The sequence below is a fragment of the Thamnophis sirtalis genome, unplaced genomic scaffold (genome assembly GCF_051295495.1).
Source record: "Thamnophis sirtalis isolate CommonGarterSnake01/CBP01778 unplaced genomic scaffold, rThaSir2_p1.2 scaffold_1, whole genome shotgun sequence".
Lineage (NCBI taxonomy): Eukaryota > Metazoa > Chordata > Lepidosauria > Squamata > Natricidae > Thamnophis > Thamnophis sirtalis.
Genome location: NW_028261381.1, coordinates 65,492,027 through 65,505,103, shown reverse-complemented (window position 1 = coordinate 65,505,103; position 13,077 = coordinate 65,492,027). Strand labels below are relative to the sequence as shown.

General features: G+C 41.5%; 1 protein-coding gene across 4 annotated transcripts in view; it reads left to right on the top strand.

The window, feature by feature from the left end:
• The first annotated feature begins 5,927 nt into the window (after positions 1 to 5,927).
• SLC43A1 (solute carrier family 43 member 1) overlaps positions 5,928 to 13,077 on the top strand; it is a 37,369-nt gene continuing 30,219 nt past the window's right edge. Inside the window, exons 1-3 of one of the 4 annotated variants that reach the window (XM_087714152.1) lie at positions 5,928 to 6,163; positions 6,862 to 6,927; positions 11,648 to 11,737. The gene's annotated coding sequence lies outside the window, so the exon portion shown is untranslated. Of the gene's footprint in view, positions 6,164 to 6,541; positions 6,928 to 11,647; positions 11,738 to 13,077 lie in introns of those variants that run through there. The other 3 variants (XM_087714145.1, XM_087714159.1, XM_087714136.1) reach the window with 3 other exon arrangements.

The following is a 13,077-nucleotide window of genomic DNA, read 5'->3' as shown; positions in this document are numbered from 1 at the left end:
AATTCTGATTAGATACAAGAAACCTTCTCAAAGTTTCAAACCTAGAAAGTTTCAAACCTAGAAATGAATAAAGTAATAACTAGCAGCCAGCACGGGTTTGTTAAAAACAGATCATGCCAAACCAATCTTATTTCGTTCTTCAACATAGTGAGTAAATTAGTAGACCAGTGAAATACTATGGACATAATATACTTAGACTTCAGCAAGGCATTCAACAAAGTAGACCACAACCTACTTCTTCATAAGTTAGAAAAAAGTGGGCTTCATCACCAGATGAATTTACAATTGGCTGACAAACTATACTCAACGAGTAGTCCTTAATGGGTCTAAGTCTACATGGAGAGAAGTAAACAGTGGGGTACCGTCTTAGGCCCAGTACTCTTCAATGTCTTCATAAACGACTTAGATGAGGGAATAGAATGGGAACTTACCAAATTTGCAGATGATACTAAGCTGGCAGGAATAGCTAACATCCTAGAAGATGGATCTTGACAGACTTGAACACTGGGCCCTATCTCACAAAATGAAATTCAATGTAGAGAAAAGCAAAGCACTACACATAGGTAAGAAAAAAACAAAAGTACACATACAAACTGAGTGAGACCAGGCTTTTTTTTTTTTTTGTAAATGTGTTTTTATTTTCCATTTTCATTTCGTAGTCACATATATACTGTGCATAACCGGGGCCATATAACATTAAACAATAAACACAGCCATTCCTCTTGTCAACAATACCCCCCAAAATAGAAACCCAATGTACCTCTTCGACCCTCCATACACCCTTTCTTTCGCCCCCCTCCAACTTTCCATCTTCCCTCCAACATTCCCCTCTACCCTACTTCTCCTCCCCCTCTACCACTCCTCTCTCCCAGTACACTCCCTCCCTTCCTTCTGGTGAGACCAGGCTTAATAGCAGTGACTGTGAGAGGGATCTTGGAGTCTTAGTGGACAACCAGCTAAATAATGAGCCAGCAGGCAGCCAAAAAAGCCAATGCAACCCTAAATTGCATTAACAGAGGGATACAATCAAGATCAAATGAGGTACTAATACCACTCTATAAAGTCCTAGTAAGACCACACCTAGAGTACTACATCCAGTTTTGGTCACCACACTATAAAAAAAATGTTGAGACTCTAGAAAGAATGCAGAGGAGAGTATCCAGGATGATTAGGGGACTGGAGACTAAAACATATGAAAGCAGTTACAGGAACTGGACATGGCTAGTCTAGTGAAGAGAAGGACCAGGGGAGACATGATAGCAGTGTTCCAATATTTAAGAGGCTGCCACAGAGAGGAGGGGGGGAGCTCTTTTCCAAAGCACCTGAAGCTCAGACAAGGAATAATGGATGGAAACTGACCAAGGAGAGATTCAACCTAGAAATAAGGGGGAGCTTTCTGAGAATGAGAACAATCAACCAATGGAAGAGCTTGCCTTCGGAAGTTGTGGGGGGCTTCATCGCTTGAGACTTTCAAGAAGAGATTGGACTGCCATTTGTCAGAAATGGTGTAGGGTCTCCTGCTTGAACAGGGGATTGGACTAGATGACCTATAAGGTCCCTTCCAACTCTGTTAATCTGTAAGTACTGAACAATTTATCAGAACAGATGGGCAAGAATTTCACTTCTACATCCAACCATGTAAAATGCTAACCAAATGCTAAATATTACTACCTGGAACAAGTCTGCTGGACAACACTTTGAGGATACCATGGTGGAGATAAGATGTCATAGAATGAGCCAAACAGCTGGACCTACTTATCTAAACAGCTCTCAGAGGTTTCCACTATAATAGCATTAAGCAACCGGGTTAGTGAGAGGCAATTACTTTTGGGGAAAGAGGGACAAGATGCATTTATGTCTACTGTCTTCTGCTGTTGCTCAGGCTATTAATACATAGGCACATAATACAAATCTGGGGATTTTGCATTCCAAAATGATATTTCTGAAGCACTGGGATACTGATTCTATGTGTTATCTAGGATTGCGTTTCTAATACTAGGCACCAGTCTTCCACAAGATCTTAATATGCTGCCCATTTGCTACATCTGTTAGAAAATTGTGTTTAAACAAATAATAAACTATGATGGTTGGAAACTTTTGCCTAAGTAAAAGGTCACATATCCATTTTATTTGGAAAAGATCTTCTTAACCTTTATTGACTAAAATGAGGCCCTGATATATTCACTAAGAGCCAAGGTGGCGCAGTGGTTAAAATGCAGCACTGCAGGCTACTGCTAGATCAGCAGGTCAGCGGTTCAAATCTCACCAGGCTCAGGGTTGACTCAGCCTTCCATCCTTCCGAGGTGGGTAAAATGAGGACCCAGATTGTTGGGGGCAATATGCTGACTCTCTGTAAACCGCTTAGAGAGGCCTGGAAGGCCTATGAAGCGGTATATAAGTCTACTGCTATTGCTATTACTGCTATTGCTACTATCTTGGTGAGAGCAACTTCATGTGGGATACAAATTTTCTTTTAGGATCTCGAAATTACTTGACACAGTCCATCTTGTAACAAAAAGTCAGAGTCTATAGCAGTGGGGCAGTGTTGTCCCAGAAACACTGTCTATGAAAGCCTTCACCAATGTATTAGTTTAATGGCACCCTATATGATTAACTGATTTTTTAAAAAGACACAAGCTTTTTTGAGCTGCAGCTCACTTCAACAGATACATAAAGTGTATTTAAATTGTAGTGAGGTCAGTAGAGGGAAGGGTGGAAGAGAGAGGTTGGTTGGCACATGCAGGTAACTTAGGAGACAGGTTACATGTAGCTTGCCAAATAGTCATAAGTCTCAATTGTATTGTCTTCTCAAGAAATTAGGAGGAGTCCGGTAGCACCTTTTCCAAATAATCCGTTTAATTAAAAGCCATGAGCTTTTGTGAGCTGCAGTCACTTCATCAGATGCACAGAATGGCTGGAGGAGAAGAATGTTTAAAAATGAAGTTTTGTCGAACTGAGTAAACAACACTGAGCAGGCTCCTCAGTTCAGTTTCCAACTGAGCTCATTGCATGAACCCTAAATAGGCACAGAAATGAAAAGCTCTGAAATAATATTTGTGGTTGAGGGATATTGCTAAGCAATTAGTGAATTATCCTTCTGCCTTAAGACACATCCTATTTTAGCAGCCTCTTCAGTTGAAGAGCCTTAATATCTATACTTGTCTTATGATAACGGAACGCTTATTCCATCTGTTCAGGCACACATACAATCATAAATGCTTTTAGTCTCCAAATAACATGTCATTCAGGCTGTACCATGCTTTAACTTGCATTTGCCTATAATCAGTGGTGGGATTCTGCCAGTTCGCACCACTTTGGGGGAACCGGTTGTTAGGTTTCTGAGCAGTTTGGTGAACTGGTTGTTGGAAGAAATCCTTAGGGCAGAGAACCGGTTGTTAAATTATTTGAATCCCATCACTGCCTATAATATGATTCTCCTAACTTTACCTACTAAACTTTACCTTACTAAAACTACTTACAAATATTTAACATAGTTGCAACAAGTAGTTTCCCACACATGGATATCAGTGGTTTATTTATCCCACCCCCTCTCCCCTGACTCTTGTTTCTTTACGCATTCTTGCTAGACGTGAGCTCAGCTGCCTTAGCTAGTCTGGCAAGTTCAAGAGATAACCAGTTTAGAGAGTGTGCTTTGTGATGCACCCGAGGACCTAAGAATGTGAATAGGAAATTTAAAGGGTTTTAAATATGTATGTATCTATGTACATATATGTATATGTATATGTATGGAGAGAGGGAGAGAGGGAGTGAGAGAGAGAGAGAGAATTTCAATGTCTCTTTGTCTTTCCCAGTGCCTTTTTTGTCTTTTTCAAAGTCTTTCAGTTCATTGGATCAAAACTTCAAGGTTCTTGAAATGATACAAGAATGGGTGAACACTCATGAGGGGTATGTCACAACAACTGATGGAGGAACACAAACCACAGAGACATAAGAAGTGGGGGGAAACCTAAGCAAATATGTTTGATGAAAGGACAGTAATTTCACAGCAAGAGCTCACAGTAGGGAGCTGTGGATATATGCGGCTTAGAACGTCAAGCAATATTCTTAGAATTCTTTGTCACAGGGCATATGTCATTCTTATCCTCTTTTCTCGGAAAGCAATTTTTAACTAGACTCTAGGAGAAAGGAATCTAGAAAAACAAGAAAAATCTATGTAGGGGGGATTATACTGTGAGATAGTGTTTTAGCTTGCAAGCCATTTAATTTTTTAAAATTATGGACTGCCACTGATTTATAAGACACCTCTGGCAAAATATTGTTTTGATGACTCCTTCCCTCAAGAGTTTTATAGGTAGTCTTTCTTAACAACTGCCCTATTTAATGACTGTTTGAAGTTACAATGGTGCTGAAAAAGTAACTGTTATGACTGGTCCATGAGCTTATGAGTGTCACAGTGTCCCACAATCATGATTCCATTTGCCACCAGCTTCTGACAAACAGTCAATGAAGAAATCACAAGTCACAGTCACATAAGTCCTAGGTCACAGTCATCTGATGTTTCACATAACAACTGCAGGTGATTTGCTTAATGACGATGATGGAACTGATGCTACAAGTCTGGTGCAATCACATTTAATAATTCCTTCACTTGGGGAAGGAGTTGTCAGTCCCAATTGTGGTTGTTAAGCAAAGATTACTTGCATTTGCTACTCTCGTAAATTGAGGCAACAGGTCAATGATTAAGACTAGACAGGAAGTTTGGAATAAGCTCTAACTCAGGAACCAATGGAAAGAAGGGTGTTTTGTTGTGTTGTAGAAAAATGGCTTCATGCAGCTCATATTTGTTAGGATGAGCTACCTGGAATTGCAGCAATAAGCACACCAACACTGATAGTTTCAGATTGTGCAATGCATACACATAGCTTCTCTGAACCGATATATAACACTCCTTTTGCAAGAAGTGAAATCTGACGTAACCAAGCACACATAATTGATGTTCAGAATGGAGAATTGACTCTTAAAACTCACTCTGGTGCCCCCTCTCCTCGTGTTATGACCCTTTCGTGCAATGCACAACTTGCACACCTGCTTGCAGAGATCCTGATCACACTACCATATGGCAAGTGCTTGAAAAATATACTTTGAATTAATGTCAGCTCCTTCCGCACCCCATTGTGGTTGTACTGACAGCATGAAGGAAAGGAGAAACATAATGTTTTATTTATTTTTTAATCCTGGAGCAAAGGCAAGCAGCCCAGCATGACACTTTGAAACCTATTGTCCACTGCATGCATTAGCTCAACTGAATCAATGGATAGAAATATGTGCTTTAATGCATTATCTGTTCTCGTCACAATACTTTGTGTTTTCTTCTATTTTCTCTGTTTCTTAGACTTAAGACTATCCCCAAACATGTTTTGCACGGCCCTATAACCATCACATCACGGGACGTATATTTCTGCACCTGTGTTATAATAGCAATATTTATATTGTTAGACCTCTTGTGCTTGTATTTGCTGACAACAACTTGGGTAAGTAGGGAAGTAAGTCGGTTTCTCTCCTTTCTCTGGTTTCCGTCGTTTATGGTGAGGGTGCCCAACACAACTTTAGGTGACGTTGCAGCCTCTGAAATGAGGACTCCCCCTCCCCTCCAAGCGAAGTTGCCCCATTGGCCACTGAGCCAGGACGGGACGAAAGCGGCCGAACCTGAAAGCCAGCAGAACCGAAATACCTGGGCGAACGAACCGGGCAACCTTCCAAGATAAGCCCATCTCTCTCTCTGCATATTTGCCGTGTACTTTTTCCACCTCCTCCTCGCCATCTCGCCCCAAGTTCCACGTTCTTATTTTTTTTTAGTGTGTATGGGGGGGATACCCAAACACGCACCGATGACCTTATAAAGTCACAGGCAGGCGAGCCTCTCGATTCCTGTCCCCCCTCCTCCCGTTTGGACCCGAGCAAGGAACACTTCCTGCCCGGGGCACCGCGTGGGAAACGCGCTTCTCTTTTCTCCAGGTTGAGCAGAGAACCCCGCAGCTGGCAGGCGAGCGAAGCGGCGACGCCAACGGGCTCCGGCAGCATTGAATCGCCTCCTCCGTGGCTCGCAGGGGAGGATCCGCCCGCCCGCCCGCGCTCGGGGCAGCCCCGTTGGCAGATAATCGGCGCGCCTTCAGTTCAGCCCTCCAAAGGGCTGGAGCGGAAAGTGAGTTGATTGAACTTGGGGAACAGTTTGGAAACCCGAGGCTAGAAGGGAGGCTTAAATAGGGGCAGCGGGGTGGGTGGGGGTTGGGAGCGTAGGCGACCGGGGGTTGCCCGAAAGCCCTCTTTGTATGGCTTCACTCCCTTACTAGGCAGGGCTCCGGCTTCCACGTGGCAGCGGCCGCGGCTCCTTCCAGCTTGCGCTGACTTGGGTGGAGGGCGAGCCCTGCCAGCCATATCTTGACGCTCGCCCCTCGCGGAGTGTTGGGTTTGCTCGAGTTGGGAAATGAGGCCGTCTCTTTTTCCCTGCCCCTAAGGCGGGGGAAAAAAAAAGCGGGGAGAGGAAGGGGGTGAATTGGGGTGGGGGAGGATCGCCCGAGTGGGGAAAGGAGGGGACGAGTTTTAAAAGGAAAGATTCCCGGGTGGCGATGATAACGCGTTGGAGAATGTGAAGAACTGGGATGTCCACAACGGCCTGGTTCCCCCCCCTCCGCCCCTCCCCTGCAGATTTTGGGATGTCCCTCTGGATATAAAACAGGGTCACAGAAAAGGGGTGGGAAGCGAGTACAGGATTTGCTAAACCCGCTTATGGCTGGAGTCCGTGCTGTGGGCGCTGAGGGGTCGTCTCCTCTCTTGCTGGGTTGGCATTAAGAGGAGAGGTCTCAGGCCTCAAACTTTGCTTGAACTGTGCTTCCCCTCCAGCTTTTAAAGATCTCTCAGAAGTTTGCAGAAGAACTTGACTGTGCTAATATTGGATCTGCATAATTGGTAAGGGAATTGTAGATTTCTAAAGAGCATCTTTATACTCTTAATTACTGAATACCGTTTTTTTGTTTTTGTTCACCCCCTTTAGACTTTCATAGTTTAAATTCAAACAGATGTCAGTTTCCTGGAGCACTTCGTGTTCCTTCTCTCTGTTAATTTTGCCTGATATTTTCAGATCAAAAGCTTATCTGTGTTCATATTAACTGCACAAGGCTGCGGGATTTGGGGTGTTTTCTTTCCACTGTCAGTAGCTGAGTAGAATCATAGTTGTATGTGTGACCACCATACAAGTGTGATACCCCCTTCGTAGATTCACATGCAAGGGAGAGATGCCTGAGACTTGATTTTAAATTTGCCATACATGTAACTTTCACTGAATACAAGTCATAAATCTAAGCCAAATGGACTGTTTTATGAGGAGTCATTGGTGTTCTCTGAGGTTGGTTGATTTTTTTTTTGCAGATGTTTCATAACTCAAACTGGGTAACAATAACATCATCAGTGCTAGCAGGGAATAGGATTTACCCGACTGCCTACTAATACTGATGATATTACCCAGTTTGAGTAATGAAACTTCTGCAAGGAAACAACCAAGCTCAGAGAGAGCATCAAGAATCTCTCATTTCAACCCTGAGCTACAAATATTGTCCCACATTGGTACAGTTTTATCCCTGCTCAGATGACCTGTTCCTGACCTTTCGAGATGATCAGCCTTGGAGGGAGGGGCAGTGAAAATATCTGCATGTCTAGTGAAGGTTCGAATCCCTAGTGCCACGTAACGGAGTGAGATCCCATTACTTCTGCCAACCTAGCAGTATGAAAGCTTGTAAAAATGCAAGTAGAAAAAATAGAAACTACCTTTGGTGGGAAGGTAACAGCATTCCGTGCATTTTTGCCGTTTAGTCATATTGGCCATATGACCACAGAGACGTCTTTGGACAGTGCTGGCTCTTTGGCTTTGAAATGGAGATGAGCACACACCCCCTAGAGTCGGGAACAACTAGCACATAGGTGCGAGGGGAACCTTTACCTTTAGTGAAGCAGGTCCAAGAAATTAGCCAAAACTTGAGTTATAGATGTGATGGGGTTTTATTGATTAATCCTAGTCTTACAGCAGTTTATTTGTTGATGTCAGTGACAGTGGTCAGTAAGACCAGCAGTCGTACAGTACAAACTTTGCTTTTAGTGGTCGCAAGCAAATTCCCTGCCCCTCAAAGTCTGTAGACTCAGTTGTTAAGTCTGCCTGGACTTTTCATGATCAGGGACTGGTACTTGGGTCCTTTTGAACTCCCCTGCCTTGATTTCTGTCAGGGACTATCTGTATCAGCACATCCCTAAAATGTTTGATCCAGATGTCCAAAGTGGCCTATCCAAACGAAAGTTATCCTTTGTCTCTGTACAGTCTTGGCCATATCATAACAAAGGCAGCCCTTGGTTATCTCTTCACCATCCAATTGCTCTTGTTTCCTACTCTTTCCCCTCTAGATGTTACCCTCATCTTATCTTATTTTATCTTATCGTCTCTCTACAGCTCCCAGAAACAATTACAGACTTCTGTTACAGAAGCAGAACAATATAAACAAGACTCACTATTTTATAATAGTTACATTGTTCATCTGCCAAGCTTGAAGTTACACTAAGGCAGCCAAAGACCCAACCCATTTATCATGACAATTCTGTGTTTTTTCATGGACTGCCAAGAATAATGTAGTGCGAGGGGGAAACTTAAATTGCATCCCTCAAATAATAATAAAGGTAGATTTGCATTGATATCCTACTTAGGGCAGCTCAGAAGTAAGTTCCTCTGAGCCGTGCTTCTAAATAAATATGTATTGGATTTTCTGCCTGAATAATGCTTGACAATGTGCAGTTCTGTAGCATTACTCTAATACGATCAGTGCCTTCCTCTGCCTATTAAATTATCTTTGGTTAGCTTAGTTAATTCCCAGTGACGTACAGGTGAGATCATTACCTAGTGCCACTACTGAGATGGCAGTGCCCATTTAGAATCTTCCTCTCTTAAAAAGCAAAGCAGTGGTTCTCCAGAGGTTTTTCAGCCATATTTATAATTCTAAAAAAAAGTGTAATGTTTTCTCCCTGCTAATATACTGTTTCTCTTGCTCTCACATTGAATTACAAGCAGTTGTGGAAAAACTAGATTCACTTACAAGTTTTGCTAAGATCAAAGGAAACAGTGGTGTTTGCTGGCTCATAGTTTGCTCAGGCACCTGTATGCTGTTATCCTGCTGCTGAAAATAGGAGGACCACTGCTTACTTAGAGGTGGAATCCTTGAATGCATGCATTGTTCGTTTTAATATAATTGGGCAATATTGGATAGCAACCACTCTCATTTTCTTCTTGGTAAGGATGCCTACAGGATCCCTCTAAGTTGAGTTTCCTTTGCAGCATAACAGTCCCCTATTTGGGTTTGTATCACAGAAAATGCTGCTTATATAAAGTTATATATGGGGTAGGGATGTTGATATAATGGGAGTCTGATAAATTGATTCTTTCAACGAAGAGAAAAGGAATCAAGGGAAAGAATCTGCCTTCCTGTTAAAAGCCTCCTTTCTCTTTTTCTTTTGTTGTACTTAACTAACTTAAAAGCGGAATAGATTTTTAACTACCTGGCAGAGCACACACATTGGAGTTGTGTGGAACCCAACAGTTTCATTCTTGGATGTTTACCTCAGCAGCCTTAGCCTAGGTCAGTGATGGCTAACCCTTTTGGCACCGAGCACGTGCGTCTGGGCTGCAACCTGGAAAAGGAGCTGCTGAAAATGAACTTCCGGTTTCCAGCACGCCTACGCACATGGCGATCAATTGGCTGGCACGCATGCTCACACTTGAAAACAGGAGACCAGCTCTTCCAGTTTCTGGCACGGCCGCATGCATGAAGTCCGGTTGATCATCACGCATGCATGCGCGACAGAAACCCGGAAGAGGAACAGCCGCCGCTGCGCATGGCAGGTGACATGGCTCTGCGTGTCACTTTGGGTATGTGTGCCATAGGTTCACCATCACGGGCCTAGGTATTTCCAAAGTTTTCTTTCCTTTACTCCACGAGGGACAGAATCTTGCTTTCCATCCCTAAAACAACCAGAAACCTGGTTTCCAACTTATTACTGTAACTTATTGAATTTCACAGGATATTTTGCTTTCACTAAATGAAATGCAGGGCAAGGTATTTATTATTTTTGTGATGTGATGTGATGTGATACATACATACATACATACATACATACATACATACATACATACATACACACACACACACACATACATACATACACACATACACACCCTTCTGGCTTGAACAAGATACAGTCAGAAGCCTTGTGCAGTAAAGAGATAAAAGCATAGGCACGTACTTGCCTGCTTCAGTCTAAGGATCTTTCCATCTGACCTCATGCTCTGTTAAAAAAAAGAATCAGCAATAATTGCTTATTTACTTTATTTGGGATGTATAAAGATAAATGGAAGTTCAGAGGACCCATCTTAGAATCTTAATGATTTGTAAGGCTCTGCCATGCACTTTGTAGGTATGGAATATGCACAAAATCAGAAGCTCTAGATCCTTGTTTTTCTTGAAAGAAGTCATCAAACAAGTTTTCCATTTAGATAACGGATAGTTGGTAGCAGCTGGAAAAGATTAGTTTCATTCTCTTCAATGAATAGTGTGCACAGTTGCAAATATAGTATTGCCAAACATTAAATGATCAGCTGAGTGTTATGAAAGAGGTCTGTTAGAATAGCATAACCTTTCCATCTGGTGGCCTCTAAATGTGTTGGACTTTAACTTCTATACAGTAGTTTTCAACGAACAGGAAGTTTTATCAGTTTTAACATTCTGGAAATCTGGAAAGTACAGTACAGGTAGTCCTTGACCTATGATTGGGTTGCAAGTGTTCAAAATTACGTTGGATCCTCCCTAAAACTACGTATGACCTGATTTAACAATGATCACACACACTGCAGTCACATGATTGCATTTTGGGTGCTTGGCAACTGCCTCATGGCAGCTTGCAGGATTTTTACATTTATGGCTTTTGCAGCTTCCTATAGTCATGTCACTGATTTTTTTTTTTTTTTTTGCTGATTTCTCTCACTCACTAGGAAAAAACATCCATTGGGTAAATGTATTTGTTTAACAACCATGGTATTCGCTTAATGATCATCACAAAAAATGTTGTAAAATCAGGTCCGGTCATGAAATGGCCTGTTTAATGACTGCAACAATGTATAAACCATATTTCCAGGTTCAATTATAGTAATAAGTCAAGGACTGTGCAATTTTTTAATATTCTACATTATTTCTATAACTTGATCTGGTTGTTGAAAGCCTTAGGTCAGAATCTGCTAAGATTTGAAGCTTGTATCCAAAGAATTTCCATCTTTTGCAGAACATAGCACCAAAATACATCATTTTCTTCTTACCCAACTCATTCAGTTTAGGGATATTCTGATTTAGTACAGGCAAAATATTTTTTATAGAATAGAGAGATTTTCTTCCATGCTTTTCAGTCATTTCACTTCATTTTGGAGGAAATGAAATAAATTTTACTATTTTTCCTCCATGAAGGAAAATTTCCCATTAAGGGTAAATTTTGTAATTATAAGATGGCCAAGAATTAAGCATAATGTGATCATTTCTATTGATATGCAATATCCCAAGTTCTATAAAGTTCAAATAATGACACCATGAAGGAGTTTATTCCACAGCACTTTTTACTCTTAGGACATATGAGCAGTCATGGAATACCGCAAGTTACAAGAATTCTCTAATGCCTCATAATAACAAAAGAAGTTCAGGTATCGCTAAAGTTGTATTTGTGCTAATAAATAAATGGAGACTAGTATAGATCTATTTCAAGCTGTTTAGCTCTCATCAGCTAGCCATACCCTTACTGGGAATCGAACCTGTGCTGTATTGCATCTTAGGCAGATGTGTTAACCATTGAGCCACAGAGTTCAACTCCTTATCAGCCAAACCAGGGTGAAAGGTATCTATTTAGATTTACAACCCCCGGTATGCCCAAATATGGGAGGAAGATCTCTACTTCCAATATGTGTGTGTGTGTGTGTGTGTGTGTGTGTGTGTGTATAAAATTGTATAAAACAAAACCCTTTTTTCTGAGGTGTGAGAATAACCTTTCAAAAAACTGGAAGGCAGTTTTCAGTGAACTCTTAAAAATGTTGCAGAGGAATCCAAGGGAGGGGGAGCAAAAATAAAATTACAGCTTAGTGCATTCTCTAATCCAGATCCGAGTAATGGGACCAGTGTATCAAATATAAAACATCTTAGCATTGCAGAGCATAGACCCCAGATAGAGCACTGCTTGTGCATTTAAAATGTGCCCGCATTTTTCTAGGAAGGGAACTTGGTCACACCTACCCTACTAGTGCCGTGTAGTGTATAGTCTCAGGCTTCCAATGTTTGACAACACATTCCTGTAATATGGATTCTTAAACATTTCGAGCAGCAGCAGTAGCTTTTTGGCACTGGATACTTTCAAGTAACATCTGTCTTGAAGGTTCCTTTATTTAAAGCTTCCATGCTAAATGATGCAGTCTTGTTTCTTCCAGTTTCCCCTTCTTTCTGGTGTAAAAGCTATCAGCATCTCCTTCTCTGCCCCTATTGTGCTTGTTTACAAATGCTGCTGGATCTGATGTCATCTCTGAATTTCATTACCAAGCTGTTTACTTCCCATTCTGCCTCATTACCTAAAGCATTAAATCAATCAAGAACCACCTTGCATTTCTGGAACTTCAGAAATATTAGTCCCAAACCAAATGTTCAAAATGAAAAACTTAACATTCACAATTCAGGAAGTTGGCACAATAAAATCAAAGTTCTGTGCCAGGACAATCTGACTTTTACATGTTTAGGTTACACATTTACATTTTTAAGTTCTCTGTTGACATTTGAGGTTTTTAGCGGAACTTCTGAAAGTTTGCCTCCCAGATAGATCTTTAACCTAAAATGTCCTGATTTACTTCTGCAGACTCTTTCAAGGTTTTAAAAATGAATGTTTAGATTGCCACCTTTGGATTATGTAAATATTCATACCCTTTTCTCTAAGAGACGTTGTTTAGTGAATGTGATTTCTTCTTCGCCATTGTCATCCTCCCAGTATTCTCCTGAGAAAGGC